At 38.2% G+C, this 16,308-nt stretch overlaps 2 pseudogenes across 1 annotated transcript; both read left to right on the top strand.

Annotated features, from left to right (window-relative positions):
* Window positions 1-2,081: 2,081 nt before the first annotated feature.
* LOC148716113 (uncharacterized) lies at window positions 2,082-15,966 on the top strand (annotated as a pseudogene). The gene is made up of 6 exons (XR_015995322.1): window positions 2,082-2,307; window positions 6,248-8,028; window positions 8,738-8,975; window positions 9,563-9,667; window positions 12,042-12,137; window positions 13,132-15,966. The product of XR_015995322.1 is annotated as an uncharacterized LOC148716113 (transcript).
* On the top strand, window positions 3,753-5,140 carry LOC148716114 (uncharacterized; annotated as a pseudogene).
* Window positions 15,967-16,308: the final 342 nt, after the last annotated feature.

The raw sequence follows: 16,308 nt of genomic DNA, 5'->3' as shown, positions 1-16,308 counted from the left end.
TAAACAAGGCAAATGAGAAACAGCTGTTTGGAACCTCGAGTTGGTGGGACTTTCGAGAAACAGGCACCAAGGAAAATAAATTATTATAATCAGTGCTCTTTCTTCTTCCTCTTCGTGATATTAATTGCTTGTTACCCGCTAGGAATGCATTGTTTTACCTGTATGTATTTCATGGTTAAAGTCTCTGAAGTCTTTTGTCTCAAAATCGAAAGCATTGAGCGGATATTTAACAGCTTTTCACTATTTTCTTTTGTGAAGATACAAGTCTTAAACAGAAACCAAATAGGTTAAGAAAATATTGAACAAAGCACATTTTTAAAAAACGTTACACAGGATCTAGAGCTATTATCGAACACTGATTTCTAAAATTAGGAAATAAATATATCTTATTAGACGTTTTGTTGTGTAGTATCGCTGAGTATTTTTACGAGTTATGTCGTAACCCCTGGAGGTTCGAGATATCGGGATTCCACTGTCGTCAAATTTATCTATAAGAAAGGCCGGTTGAATTAAATGATCTTGAATCAGATAAGGGTGTAATGTTAAGTAGGAACATACACATGTCTCTTCCACTTTCGCAAGGGTACGAATTTCATTAACAGATTTCTGAGGAAGTTTGGGTTGTCCTAATCAATATTCCATTTGCAGCAGACCTTATCGCCAAACTCGATGCATGTCTGAGCCAAATTTTTAACTTAATGGCAACTTACTTTAAAGTCTTTCCCGTTAAAAACACAAACGTCTTTACTCTTTCACATATCCAGTGACATTCAAGGAAAAGCTGAAGAACTTATCAACGTGTATTAAGAGAGGTTACCGTAATTATTTGATTGTACGAGTTTTATTATCTGTTAATTCAACCGTTTTGTTTTTCTTCTTGCCACCAGAAAGGCTTCATGTTGCCAAGTCTCTGAAGTCTTTTGTCTCAAAATCGAAAGCATTGAGCGGATATTTAACAGCTTTTCACTATTTTCTTTTGTGAAGATACAAGTCTTAAACAGAAACCAAATAGGTTAAGAAAATATTGAACAAAGCACATTTATAAAAAACATTACACAGGATCTAGAGCTATCATCGAACACTGATTTCTAAAATTAGGAAATAAATATATCTTATTAGACGTTCTGTTGTGTAGTATCGCTGAGTATTTTTACGAGTTGTGTCGTATTTTGACGAGCCCGAATACGACGAGCCCTACGGGCTCGTCAAAATAAAAATAACGAGTAAAAATACTCAGCGATGCTACACAACAAAACGTCTAATAAGTTATTTATTATCCTACACGCCAAACTGTTGTTTCTGCTGGCGAATTTCGCGGATATTTATTTACGGGGACTGCGTGACAGAAGTATGCGAAGCAGAACGGAATTGGCGCGTTGTTTTGTTGCTGTTTCTATTTTCTTCATTAAATGAAGAAATTTTCTGGTCGTCAAGCTGTTTTTCTTCGTTCGATTCATCAAATGAACTTGGATCTATATTTGCCAGCCATTCTGACTCTTCGTCGTCGGAAATATGATTGAAATTGTCCGCCACTTTTTTTTTCCGTTACTACAATCCAATTCTTCGCTTGCGCGATGCGAGAAAACCAGTTTAACCGGTACTGCAATAGACGTGTACAAATACCGCGTGATAATTGTACTCGTCTATGGCTTTATTCGTACTCGTCTACGTGTAGTTGGATAATAAATGTTACGTATCTTATTTTCAGAGTTATTCTACTCGTTCTCCGTAAAACCGAAAGTTCCATAATAACTGAACCGTTTCCCTGTGAAACTTTCTTGGAATCATGGGATAGGGGGATCCCCTTAAGGCTGGTTTTCATTAGCGACGGAGTCGGAGTCGGATTCGTAAGAGCGCTTATGACCTAGTGAAAATCGAAAAACGGAGTCGTAAGCGACGGAGTCGTAAGCGACGGAGTCATAAGCTCGACGGAATCGGAGTCGGAAGAATCAGAACGTTCCCATTTTCTTCCAATTGCGCTTATGACTCCGTCGCTTACGATCTAGTGAAAACTGCATTGTCGGAGTCGGAAGCGGAAGCGGAAGCGGAAGAATAAATCAATCACAATACTCGATTCCAGGCCCGCAAAACTACAAATTTTGGCGCCAAAGACAACATGGCGGACAAAGAGCAACTTTGGCTCTTATTAATCGTTATTTTGTGCAGGCAGAGACAATGCAGGAATAATATCGTTCGAAAAAGAAATAAATTTTGGGTTCGTGATATCTATCGACGTCGAGCAGCCAAGGAAGAGTATGCTAACCTCGTCAGCGAACTACGACTTGGTGATCGTGAATCGTACTTTCGGTAGGTTCAGTTCGAGTATTTAAACTTTTAATTTCGTAGTTTTAGCGTCAAGCTCGCACGTTTAAATTTGTTACGGCTATTTGTGCATTTTGGAAAGATTGAATCGAGGATTGTGATTGGTTTATTCTTCCGCTTCCGACTCCGACAATGCAGTTTTCACTAGATCGTAAGCGACGGAGTCATAGGCAGAATCGATCGGTGTTCTGCTTCCGACTCCGTCGGTTTGATTTTCACTAGATCGTATCGCTCCTCGCTTCTGATTACGACTCCGTCGCAAGTGAAAACCAGACAATATTTCTCTGTTATAATATCTGATTTTCTGCCATTGATTTCTCATGAATTCATAATTTGCACTGATAGTGTAGCATGAAATTGTAATAATGTTTCTCGACTGAGCCTGACAGATGCTTTTCTGAACATTTTCGGAATTATCGACCACACGTTTCCTTGGAAATCTTAAATTAGTTAGAAAGGAGTCTGAAGCTAGATTTTTGAAAAAATTTAAAAGGCTTTGATTTCCTGTTTGACGCTGATGAAGCACCTTCAGTTTCGATGCCACTGTTCACTCAGCAAAAGAACAAACGAGTTCTTGATTTATGTTTGAACTTCCATATACAGTGGAATCCCGATTTCTCGAACCCTTGGTTTCTCGAACCCTTGGTTTCTCGAACCTCCCGATATCTCGAACCAAACCTTGTTTCCCTTGGATTTGCTTCACTTGTATTTTCACCTCTGATTTCTCGAACCAATTTGCGTTTCCCCTGGAGGTTCGAGAAATCGGGATTCCACTGTAGTCAAATTTATCTATAAGGAAGGCCGATTGAATTAAATGATCTTGAATCAGATAAGGGTGCAATGTTAAGTAGGAACATACACATATGTCTCTTTCACTTTCGCAAGGGAACGAATTTTATTAACAGATTTTTGAGGAAGTTTGGGTTGTCCTTATGAATATTCCATTTGCAGCAGACCTTATCGCCAAACTTGATGCATGTCTGAGCCAAATTTTTAACTTAATGGAAACTTACTTTAATGACTTTCCCGTTAAAAACACAAACGTCTTTACTCTTTCGCATATCGAGTGACATTCAAGGAAAAGCTGAAGAACTTATCAACGTGTACTAAGAGAGGTTACCGTAATTATTTGATTGTACGAGTTTTATTATCTCTTAATTCAACCGTTTTGTTTTTGTTCTTGCCACCAGAAAGGCTTCATGTTGACAAATTTACTTTTGCAATGATCTCCCATCGAGGTTACCATTATTTTCGCCAATAGTTGATACTTAAGCGTCAAATTAAAAGTCAAATACAGAGATTTCATGCTAACTAAAATAACGATGATTTATTTAGATAAACTTGATAGGACCATTGCGCATATTATTAACATTTTAATGAAAATGACGTTGTTTAGCTTTTTTTTAATCTTATCAACAACATTTTAACTGTTTGTAAGTCACTTGCGCAGTGTAACTTGTCTCACAGAGAATTCCAGTTTTCGTTTTTGTGAGAAAAACGGTGCTTTTCCATTTTCCGAAGAACTAGCGATAACATGGCTTGCTACACACTCTATCTTCTTAATCATCGTCGTCTTCGCCCTGCAGAAAGTTCCAGATTTTCTTGGATACAAAGTCATCTTAAATCAGGTAACATTTCTTCCATCCTATTGGACTCTGATGATACTTATATCATTGACCAGATAGATACGCCAAGCTTGGTATTTTTTCCAAATTCATCGATTCCTGGATAATATTAATGGCTTCGGCATTGAACTATTTTCCGAGAACTACATTTGCTGGTTTCCTAAACTATACTCAGTTGAATTTTCTGAAGCGTGAGTATCCCGGTTATATCTTTGTGTTGTCAAAGCTTACCGTTCTGGTGCTATTCGCTTTTTCTCTAATCAAGCTGCTCGCCACCATTTTAGAACTTACTGTACCAGTTCATAAGGTGCATCGGACCATAGGGGCAAAACGCTCGGTGCATTTTAAAATGATAAACGATCTTCTGCTTGACTTTAGTACAACCACTTTCAGATTCAAATTTGCGAGTTTCTTTTGGCAAAAATGTGGATGTGAATTTTTTAACTTGATTCACATCAAAGGAATAGGACATTGCGGAATCGTTACGGATATTGTAGCAATTTTTAGGGTTACAGACAAGGACACGTGCTCGTTTGTAAGGATTTCTCACACGGTATTGTATTCGAACAGTGTTTTATGCATAGTTGATCCGATGGAATAAAACGTGGAATTGATACCGAACTGACGGCTGTTACAATGGATGATAGAGCAGCTAAGGCAGACAGCGTGCAGATTAATGGGAGTGACGGCCTCTCATCCCATGTGACGCAATTTTCTTATAAGTGCCGAAATTAATCCGAGATTACCTCACCACGCTCCGTGATTGGTCCAGAAAACTCTCGCTCCTTTCGCAAGAAATAAGATGCAAAGCTAATTAACCTAATCGAGGCATGTGCCCTCGCGTGTTCCCGCTTATTGCAGTTTGCCTGTTTTCACTTGTAATTCTGTTTGGTTCTTTATGATAATTTCCTCTTCTTTGATTGGTCGATGTGAGAACTTTGGCTTTGGATTCATGACGCTCAATTGAAATGCGCACTATCAGGAATTCTATTACTTTCTCTCTATACAAACGACAGAGAAAATGGCTTTATTCAACGAATTGCAAAAGTTCTTTCCCCATCTGGTCAGAAACACGCATGGTATAATATTCGTGTTATAAACGGGTTTAACTGGAACCTGATAACCCAATTTCATTTCATCTTTATTACTGAGACCAACTAATTTTTAATTTGTTGTTTTCTCCCTTCCTTACATATATAGCTCTTTGGCATACAAAGCTTTGCTTTCATGTCCAAATTGAGCACTCTAACTAGGATGAGTCATTGCTCTGCAATTGCGCATGCTCGCTAGTGTACTCTAGTTTGAGCACTCTGGCATGGCTTAGACGATACCACAAAGGTTGGATCGTTTGGGGTGACCATATTGGTTCTCCTCCATCCTAGCATTAGCACTGCACTGATGAGGCCCAGAAGGCCGAAACAGTACTGTCTGCAGTTATATATATATATATATATATATATATATATAGGAAGTAGAGCGCAATATATGTTGAGTTACAAAAATACAAAGACTACGCTTTCGTCCCTACACACCTGTTTCATGATTGCCCACTCATGACCCTGGTGAATGAACGATCACGAAACAGGCTCGTCCTTGTATTTTTTCTAACTCAACATATACAGAGGATGTTACACGGCCGCGCGGGTTATTTCCAAGTGTTGTAAGTATAGAAGATAGGATTCGTATCCCCAAGCCATGTAATGCTCTGTTTATTTTATAGATACTGATGAGATTTCCTCATAAAACACAATGAAATTTCAAACAACCGGCCGCGTGCCTGAGCGGCAAGCTCTCTTGTAACTGGCTAACCGTGGTAGTAACCATGGCGACACCAATATCCTCACACGTGAGAGATAAAAATAGTATCTTCACTGTGCGCGATTAAGACATGATTTTTTTAGTAAGAGGAAAAATCCTGGTATTTTAGCAATATCTATACAATAAATATATATATTCAAACGCAACTAATTAAGTGTTGTAACCAATAAATAGTAAGGTCGATTATTGGGGCCGGTCATTTAGACAAGGTCTAACCCAAACCGCGGTTTTTATGCAAATAGTGGGCCCTACGTATTCTCTATAAGAAGGCTGTTTTCATTTGATAAAAGTCCTTCCACTGCTAGCTTTTGATCCTCTTCACACTGTTCACAAAAATAAACGTTCATGGAAAAGATTCAGCTAAATTCAAGAAAGTTTATAACGCGGTTTTGTTAAACAACGGCTAAACTTTGTTTAAATAATCGGCCCCTAGGTTCTTGTTCATCCTCAATGCACATATTTATTTCACATGATCGTTGCAGTGAATGGCTTTCAACTTGAAGAGCGTCTGACTCCAAGAGGCGTCATTACTTACTTGTCAATCAGGAGGAACTCAGGCGTGATTCATCGTTTATTACCCGAGAGGTTCAATTTCTGATGAAAGTGGTCAATCTTTGCCTAGAAGAATCAGAGCTCTAACGATGAAACAATGAACTGCTCCTAACCTGAACTGATTAACAAGGATCTATACATTCAATATATCACTTACTTATATCATAAAAGAATAAAAAATCTGTTTTCGCCGTAAATAGAAACGAGAAGCAGTATCATTGTTTGCAGTGATTCAGACAACAATTCAACTGACAAGTTGTTCAATCAATTGATTCCGGGAAAAGAGTTATGCGTATTTCACTTTCGTCAAACGCTTAAACAACAATTCGCATGATCCAATTCCGTCAAACCAATAATTCGAATCTAGAGGGGAAACTGCTTTGTATGGGATATGAACTCGGAAAAAAAAAGGAGTTTAGTTCCAAAGAGGGTCTAAATATATGGAAATTTCCCTCTAAAGAAATAGCAATTGAATAATAATAATCTAATAGTCTACACGGGTTCTCTTAGCTGTGGAGTATCACTGAGTTATTTCTTTCCCAAGAAGCTGAGACCTAATAAGGTGTGTCAAGAGATATTTTGTTGGAAAGCCACTAGAGGGTATGCTAAAAACATTATTTCAACATAAGAGAAATCTGTATTGACTATACACGATTGTCTGGTGATCAAAATAACCAATCACAAGTCCTACATATGTAAAAGTTAATGTTAGCTTACGGCGGAGGCGCTTAAAAGGCGTGTTACTTTATTTACTGTAACAGCTGTAATTTTTTAAATTCTCAATTATAGAAACTAAGGTTGAAAACTACCGTATATTCTGTTAAAAGTAGCGGCATTTTTTGACCGCTCATTGATGGAGCTGATAATGGAAACTCTTTGTAAAAATTTTTTTAAAATTTGTTTCAGTAGAGGGTCAGCCATATTTTATCTCATCAAAGTCAGGTGGTGCTGCCGTTACCATGACAACTCGTGTGGAGATACGCCGGCCACTGTTACAACCATCAACCGATTGCTACTGACATTTTTTCCCAGACGGACAAAGACCAAGACATCCATTTTATGTAAAACTCTCAGCGATGGTTTTCAGTTTTTTGTTGCTTTGGCAACTAATTGGAGCATTTTTGTACGTAGTTCGTGATGTTGCTTGCTTCATCGACCAATCACTGCATATCGATTCGAAAAAGACGAAGCCTTCCCTTTTTCAGAAGATATCACAATGGCGTGGCTGGCCTCCCTATGTATTTTCACCTCTATATCTTGCATTGTATTTTTGTTTATTTATTTTTTCCTCCATTTCAGCAGATTAGAGTCTATTGCATAATTACAAGTAGTTTAGTTTAGTTTAGTTTAATTTATTCGCCACAGGAATGGCAGCCGGAGAAAGGAACAGAACTTTCGTTCCAATTGACAACTAACCCTTTAATTACCCACCCATCCCACCCCGGGGAGGACATCCATCACACAGTAATCTCGTGTGTGGGAAATTAACGTCTCCTACCCCAACCCTGCAGGAGACGGGACCTCCATTTATCGTCCCTATCCGAGAAGACTAGAAAGTCTAACCATTTGCAGATATTATTACAAAGGTAGCACTTTCTTCTCAGTTAGTTAAAGACCCTGAGTGTTGGTCCGGCCGGATTTGAACTCACGACCTCCCGTACAACAGTCCGGCGCTCTACCAATTGAGCTAACCGAGAGGCGGTTAAGTAAGGTAAGAGGATGGAGAAAGGCATAATATAGCAAGCTAATTAGATGCTCTTTACTTTTAAATTACATTTTTTTATACAGTAAAAAGAAGCGATACAAAAAGATATAAGATATATGACGCAAATGTAAGATACAGATTAAGGAGAGGGAATAGGAATCACATCTTAAACAACAAATATGTCATTAAAACATGGTCAGAGGAAGACATTCATCAGTACTGAGAAAGGTGATGTAAGAAAAGTGCTCTTTTCGAAAGTTTTTTAGTTGGCTTCTCGTGTACAGATATAGGAATATCATTCCAATAGTAGCACCCTAGAACTGTTGGAAAGAGTTTCCTTATATTTATTCTGAAGGGGTTAGGATTCAGGTGTTACAAAGAGGCACTTCTAGTGGCATAATCATGGATCTCGGATACAAAAGAAAGTCCAAAATCAGAAGATTTTTAGCTGACACGTACTCAATGTAATTATGTCAGGAAGCTTAATTAGGCCAAGGCCTACATAATGGGGAGTAACACGGTCACGACATGGTACATTGTTGATGATTCTTATAGCTTTGTTTTGTAGCTTTACCAACGGAGACAACGGAGCTTCGTAATTATTACCACACAATATGCAGCCGTATGTTAAATAACAATATACAAGTGCATAGTATACACTTACAAGAGATTGAATTGTTACATGGTTTCCGGTTTCCGTGTCATTTACTTCCAGCTTGCACAGAATCGTGGGCCGAGGGTTTTTCCCTAACAAGAAAGACTTCCAATATTAAAGCAGCAACGCCGTCGGCAGTTTCACTGCTCAGGTCGTTTTCTCGAGATTTTCTTTCGTTCACGTATCTGTTGAATTTTATTTGGACCTTATCAAACATTTCGAGAACAGATTGAGGTGGTAAGGTTGTAAGAAGAAGCGTATAGAACAATCAAACGCCGCTTCCGTTTTCCCGACAGAGGTAAGTCTTAACCAGGTTTGTCTTTATTTTGAACTTCTCTGTCCAAATTTGCTTATGCTTTTTTAATCTTTCTGATTTTCTCTAATTTCTGGTGGTGGAAACTCCTTTACAACTACCACGGTTGCTAACTTTAATTTGAATACTGCGTTACAATGAATTGCCATCCTGTGTCACTCTAAACTTACTCTCAAGTGCTGACAAATTCACTGAAAAATCGCAGAAAAAAGAAACAGTATTTACCAGTGAGGAAAAAAAAATAATAAAAACAATGGGATTATGCAGTGTACATTTTCCACTTGGCAGCTCTTCTTGTCCTCGGGCGCAAATTGTAAATATTGTAAGTAAACAAGAGTTGAACTGGTGATTGTCGCTCATCGAAGCACTTTTAGTTTCGTTTTCCATTTCATCAGAACTGAAAACGAGTCGATTTGGGCCAATCCCCAATTTAAATCGATTTCATCCTTTTTAATTCCTGTTAACACAAAACAACTCCTCATATTTTACAACCAGCGCCTTCGGGAAAGTTTACTGCTTAGGTTGTTATATCGAGATCTTTTAATCCAGAACGTATCTCTCCTACTTAAAAGGACCAAATCAGTCCCTGCGAGTTTCTTTAAAAGATTTCCATAACGGACTGAGCTGCTAAGGTCGTTAAAAAGCTTGCTGACATCGCTTCCGTTTCCACAACAGAGGTAAGAAGTTTAACAGGTATTTGTGTAAGGTTTTTGTATACTGAGTAAATATTTATATTTTCAGCTTCACAGTTGTTATTTTTTCCTCAAATGTGTTGGATTTGTCTTTAATCTTTCTGATTTTTGGCCATGGAGGCTCTGAGTTACAACTGTCGAGGCTTTCTAATTTTTTCTTGAATCCGGCGCTGTGATAAACTGGCGTCTCGATGTACCTATAAACTACACTCATAGTTAACGAATTCACAAAAAGCCGCAAAAATAATAAACTGGTATCTTCAAGGAAAAACGGAACGATCCGGAAGTGTTTTAAGGAAAGTTCAAAGGTTCGATTTAATTTTGCGTTAAGTGATGATCGAAGCAATATTCTCTAAAGTTACGAAACTGAAAGTGCTTCGATCAGCACCAATCACCAAATCAAACATATATGTTTTTTTTTAATATTTTAGCCCCTTTCGAGATGAAGGAGTGTTGACGCTGTGATCACGGGCGTGATAACAAAGGAGGTCACCTGGGTAGATCATTGTGATCACAGTCTGGGAAAAACTAACCGCGCTGATCACGTTAAGTCTTCCCTCGCAGCCTTTCGTAGACTCGTCACGCAACGGGGAAGGAGTGTAGTTCAAAGCAGCCGTTCGAGGGGAGGAGCGTTGCGTGACGAGTCTGTGTACGGCTACAAGGGAAAGTAGATAGTGTTGTATTTTCGGCAGTTTTCTTAGTCTCTCCTCTGCGAGTCGCGACGTTTTTTTTTCCCCGAAGCGATACCCATGTACAAAAATTTGAGTGGTTTTAATCTAATTCAAAATTTCTTTGCGGATGGAGATCTATATTTCCATCAATGTGTTGTAAATGGCGAAAGATTAGTCTGCAAACGCAGTGAATTAAATTCCCGCTTGAGTGCAACGCCAAATCAACACGCGATTGTATTTTGGTGATAACAGATAGAGGCTACGTTATTGCATGGCAGTGTCTTCTGCATTACGCAAGAGAAAATTAAGTTCCTCAGACAAACGTGTGAAAATGATAGTGAATATGAGTTTAAAAGAGTTTAATAAATTAAATACCTTCCCTGGAATTTTCTTTTTCGAACGAGTGCGTGACTCGATATCGGCAGGCGGCGTGACTCTTGGCAATGGAAGTGCCTTGTGACAAAAATCACGCATTGAGCGTGAGACTCACACAAACGAATCTCACGCTAAAACTATTACTTTTTTAGGAATTTAAGGTTTTCGATTTAAACTGTTTCTTTTGGTATAGCAACAGCTACTTAACTAAAGTTCCTAAAAAATCAACAATTTTTCTAGATGAAGAACTCCTTATTATTCCCTTTGTACTTCCTTCGATAGACTATTTCACATGCTCACCTATTGACCATCTGCAAACCAGTAACTTGGACTCGCTCCACACACGCTCAGAGTAAATGAATACAAGTCTTAACAACTTTATTTTCATTTGCGTAACTGCACCCAAGAAAGTAAAATGATCGACCGAAAAATCCATTTTATTCCGCACCTAAAAAGCTCAAAATAAATTTTGCTTTAATCAGTTGACATTTCTCAGGTGTGATATGAACATCATGTAGTTATTGATCGCATGAATTCGAAATTTTTTTCTCTGTTCTCAACACGGATAATATCACTATAATTTTGTGTAAAAAAATCAAAAATTGCTTAGATAATGAATCTTGATGTATGATAAGTACGTTCTGTGAGTCTCATTCCCTTTTGCCGACGGTTGCTTTTGTCAACCCCATCCGTCGATAGGGCACAAATTATTTTTTTAATCCAAGTACATTGAGCCGATGCTTACTTAATTACCTTTTGTAACAATAACAATAACAATATTTGTTTATTTCCACCATTTGCAGATCTCTCTGAATTACTGTTCTGGTCAGACACTACTCTCACAAACCTACAAATATGCGTGTATTTATATAAGTATCCGTGTAATTATATAAATATAAAGATATAAATATAGTATAGTAACAATGTAGCAGAAAACGAGTGCGCATACCTACGCACTGTTAATATACGAAGCATCTTTAACTGATACGAACTCTGAGAAACGGTCAGTTCGGCCACGTAGCACATTACATGATGATCCCTACCTCAGCGAATACGAGGTTTGTGACGAAATGACCCTGTTAGAAATTAGGGGATAAAGCGGGCTTGTGTGCATAATGTCCGCCACAAATTTCTTGCACGCCAGATGATGTCTGGCCTCGAGACAGAAGCCCTGCACGCGCGAGGGCGTCCTCGTAGCTCAAGTCAGGACCAAAGATGATTCGCAAGGCTCTCTTTTGTACTCTTTGTAGCCACCTTTTCTATGAAAGTGTCGTGAAAGAACATCAATATGAAACATCTTTTCACATTTCCAGTGGCCATGGAGAAAAATTCGGATGAAGATCCAATTTTAGACGTCGAAACAGATGAAAAAGAAATTGCACTGGATGTTGATGAAGGCCCCTCACAAGGTAAGGTTCATACAATACGATACGATAACTATATTAATACACGGTATTTCTATCATTCAATTATTAAGATACTCGTAGTTGTACGTATCTACCTAACTAAAATAATATAAAAGTGATATTTAAAAAGAACTGCTTTTCACGAAGGCCGTGTCCAAAGTCAGTTATCTAAAACTTAAAATATTACCTAAAACTGTGGGGACTTAATTGAGATTTGTTCATCTCAAGCTTCAGTTACTTCACGTATCATGTGTATTTTGCAGTATGTTGATCGTAGCAGAAGGAAAAAAGAACATGCAGGTGTGACCACCCCGTGCGGTGTACATCCTGGTAATAGGCTGATGGGAATGTACTAATGGCTGGGGTCGCATTTTCAGGGCTGAATTGACAATTATAATAATGGGGTTGCATTTTTAACAGAGTTACTAGAATGTAGTCGAACATATTCGGAATTTTGGGGGTAGGAAAATTCTAGTAAGTAGGGATGATTCGCGGTTGAAAAAGTTGTTACCATAGTACATAGTGACAATGATGGGATCTACAATCGGTCACAGAATAGACTGCAATGGGGTAGGGGCCCTGATTGGCCAGCGGCACATAACCAGGAAAAATTGACCCCAAGTACCCCCCCCCGGCCCCTCCCCACTCCGGGTCGACTACATCTAAAAATAATTTGAACAGTCATGGTCATGGCTCACTTTTCCATGAATAGATACAGAACACATTTCATCATCATCATTATTGCGTCGTCGTCGTTACCGTCATTATTTAGTGTCAATCAACTTACACAATCTACCAACATCATAGTAATGGTCATTTATCATCACTGTCTCTTTATCTCATTCAACTTCACTGTTATCATATTCGTTCTCACAATTCTGCCAGTTTTAAATATAAATGACGTGGCCACAATATTGAAGATTTAATCTTTCAATAGAAGGTCCGCTTGATGCATAGCTCACCTCAATGGATCTTTTCTGATCTTACGTATACACAGGAGATTGCGACGTTACAACCCTGACAGGTCAGCCACTGATAAAGAAATCAGCCAAAATAAAACTGATCTGGAAAAGACGAAGAAATCCGTGTTACCTAGTGACCTTCACTCTGTTGTTGCTATGGCAACTAGTTGGGGCACTTTTGTACATGGCTCGTGATGTTGCTTGCTTCAAGATCCAATCCACCGCATATCAATGCAAGAAGGATACAGCTTTCCTATTTTCAGAAGAGCTAACAATAGTGTGGCTGGCCTCGCTATGTATTTTCACTGCCGTCTTTATAGCTACTTTCCGGATTGTTCCTCAGTTCCCTGGTTACAAGGCAATCTTATATCAGCTCATATTTGTTCCTAAATTTTTGACTCTCGCTCTTCTTCTCACTCTCGCCTTGTGTCGATACATCAGTCTTTTCATTTCTATCGAGTCTTCTTCTTCTCAGGTCATAATTTTTTTCTTGATGGTAAGTTATATACTCAGAACTTAAGCCGTTGGATTTCTAAATTACACCAGGTTAAACTTTTTGAAGAAAGATTATCCCATTTATGAATATGTTATTTTGAAACTAACGGTCTTCGTATTTTTCATTGTTACCCTTATTAATCTGATGGCTACCCTCCTAGCTGTGAGTGTGAAAATCCGCGAGATGCATAAAGCAACTATTGCAAAGAACTCCCTGGATATGGATACTATAAACACGATTTTGGCAGTTTTTGGCACTACCGTTTTTAGAGTTTCCTTAATGAGTTTCTTTTGGGAAAAGTTTTTCAGTGATGATAGGAACATCCTTTGCAACCATATTCCTTTGGAGTGAGAAAGAAGTGAAAATCAGAGGGTTCCCTCTCTCATCCCCAGAGACACTCGTTTTCATTTATTCCTGACTCGAGGAAATGGTTTTGAAGTGTGTTTCTGAGACTCATATTACCTCTTAAGTTTAGTGCGTAGTGCTTAGGAAACATGTAAAAAATAAGAAACTATAATGTAAAGTTTAGCCAATCAGAACGTATAAAAAGTAAGAGGATGATGTTATGTGAAGCGCTTGAGAAGTTGTTGTGTATTCATTTAGTGGAGACACACTCCTCAATTGCTTACTACTATTCTATCTTTATTCGTTGATCAAGTATCTTATAAGCTGGTAGAATAGTCTTACTTAGTAACAGTACTTTCACATCACTCAGTAATCTTACAGTAATATCACTAACACTAGTACAAGTACTTTTACTGTGTTTTCAATACACTACATCCTTCCTGGGCGATGTTCAAAGAATCATAAGAAATATAACTGAAGCAATCACAAGTTCGAAATCAGAGTATGGTTAATTCAATAGTAAACGAAATTATCCCATCCTCGTCGCCAATGTGTTGTGTATTCATTTAGTGGAGACACACACTCCTCAATTGCTTACTACTATTCTCTCTTTACTCATTGATCAAGTCTCTTATAAGCTGGTAGAATAGTCTTACTTAGTAACAGTACTTTCACATCACTCAGTAATCTTACAGTAATATCACTAACACTAGTACAAGTACTTTTACTGTGTTCTCAATACACTACAGAAGTAATGTATGTCAGTAATTTTAAGGTGTGTATATGCGTAGTATGCTATTTTTTTTTTGGGACATTTCTACTCCAAATGCAATCTATTTGGTTTACTTTGGTTGCTTCTGGCCTCTCATCAGTGGCAGGTATTAACAACATATGAATGAGAGGGTTAAGTTTCTAAAGAAACTATGGTGCTTCGTCTATGGGGTGGTAATGAGATATTTTGGTTTCATCAACTGAGTTGAGAATGCAAATTGGCCACCGTACAGAGTTTCCAAAGCGGAATTTTCCAGCGTTAGTCCTTCGTCAGTGTGAGTAGAAGGTCGAGTTTACAACAGCTATCAAAAAATCTAAAAATATAGGTATGTCATCACCAGATAAGAAAATCTAAAAAACCCTTTCGGAGAAAAAACTGGAAACCCATTCACACGCAGCAGTGTGGCGCCACAAACCCTTCGAGGTCTAAAGAGTATGCAGTAATAAAACGATAACAAGATAAATGACAGTTTATGTTCACGATACAACAAAATTATGTAAATATATTCCAAGAGCAATTTGTTTGAAATATTTGTAAGACTTACCTCTTATGTGTTATTTTAAAAGTGATGATAAGATCAGGGAAAAGTGAGAAGTAATAAGACAGTATAGCTTATCGGAATTGGAACTTTTGAGAGTCAGGGAACAGTGATATGCAAGTGCACATGAGAAATATTGAATTTTTATGTATGTAAATATGGTGAAAAGTCAGTTTTTGGGTTTCCTCTCATCATAATTTTCAGCTGAAAGCCATAATTTGGCCACAATTACAGCTGAAGTTGATACACTATAACTGATTTTCGCGAGACGCCAGCCGTTGATAAACTGATAATTGATTTGCCACTGATTTTAAAGCGCTTCCGGTTACGAAGCGGGTCATATATGTACCCTATGTACACTTCAAGCTTGCATTGAATCATGGTCAAGGGTCTCCCCTTTCACAAAACAGCTGCCATTAGCGAGCTTAAGATTCGACGACGGCAAACATCTGGGACGGTAAGCGGAAGTGAAGTTACCGCCAGAATTACTTCCGTTTGCCGTCGTTGTGAGGTTTCCCGCCGTAGCGGCCTTGTCTGTGACGTGAAGAAAGCCATTTTGTCGTCGCGGCTAAAACGTGAGTAAACCTTAGCAAAATAACGCCATTTTAAGTTACTTAGGGCGAAAATTGTTGGCAATTTTAACAGTTTATTGTTATGAGAGGATGTCTGTGAAATGGCTGAGCAAAAATAAACGATTTGTTCATGGAAATTTTAAATAATTCGTTTGCCTTTCTCATAAATAGTTCGTCACTAAAACTAGCTCGATGTCAATCAAGCAACCCAGTAAGTTTTACAATCTCACCATTTCTCTTTATTTCGATGGAAAATTCGTAGACTAGTTCGGACATAAATTGATGGCCATGATATTATTCCAGGAGTCTTTTCTGGAGTCTAACCGACCACCGTGAACTATGGTTCATCTGAGAAAATTTTCATAGTCAACAGTGTCGGTAATGTTTTTCAGCCACAAAAAACGTACTTGATTAAGCGTGAAAAGTTTGCTTCAGGAAATTGGTTTAACATTTATCATCATGATAAGATTATACCTGTATTATGCCGCT

This window comes from Stylophora pistillata, chromosome 14, assembly GCF_964205215.1.
Source record: "Stylophora pistillata chromosome 14, jaStyPist1.2, whole genome shotgun sequence".
Taxonomy (NCBI): Eukaryota; Metazoa; Cnidaria; class Anthozoa; order Scleractinia; family Pocilloporidae; genus Stylophora; species Stylophora pistillata.
This window is presented reverse-complemented; position numbering and strand designations above follow the sequence as displayed.